Source organism: Anopheles bellator, unplaced genomic scaffold, assembly GCF_943735745.2.
Source record: "Anopheles bellator unplaced genomic scaffold, idAnoBellAS_SP24_06.2 scaffold00424_ctg1, whole genome shotgun sequence".
Lineage (NCBI taxonomy): Eukaryota > Metazoa > Arthropoda > Insecta > Diptera > Culicidae > Anopheles > Anopheles bellator.
In genome coordinates, this window is record NW_026684549.1 from 476 (window position 1) to 1,144 (window position 669).

A 669-nucleotide genomic window follows, 5' to 3' on the forward strand; every position below is an offset into this window, starting at 1 on the left:
TGAAATAAGTGATAAATTTTACTTGAAAAATAACACTGAACATCACTGGCGATGCTGATGTCTGTAAACACATTCAATGAAAACACATTAAATGACATTTGACACCGCGAAATGCCAAGCTTTTCGAAAACGTACGTTTGTGTTTGCGTTTCCGTTCGTTTCAACTTACGGTTGCGTACAACGATCAAAGGCGTGAAATATTTCATAGTATCATATTTCATCAAACGGTAAAAAAAACATTGCTCAACCATTCGTTTGCAATAAAATTAAAAGCATGGTGGAATAATAAAACAAGTTACCACACCATCATTAATACACGAGAAATGGACCAAGCAAGGGCGGGAAAAACTGTCAGAAATAAATATAAGGTAAACGGCCGTGGCGTGGCCTGGTGTACGATCCCGTATACGATACGTGCTATACCACCGATTAGAAGAGTGCAGGCGGCGGAATGAGTGAGAGTAAGTTGCATGTGAGAGTAAAGCGTGTCAGTCAGTCAGAGAAGTAGTGTCAGAGAGAAATAAAAAACAACGAAAAGTGTCGTCATCGAAATTCTTTTCCAAATATCTTTGCAAAAAGCCACTGTTTTGTTCGAAACACTTGCAACAGATTACACAATTTGCCTTTTCATTTAGTTCATTCACTTAACGAGAACGAATGTAACGGAAC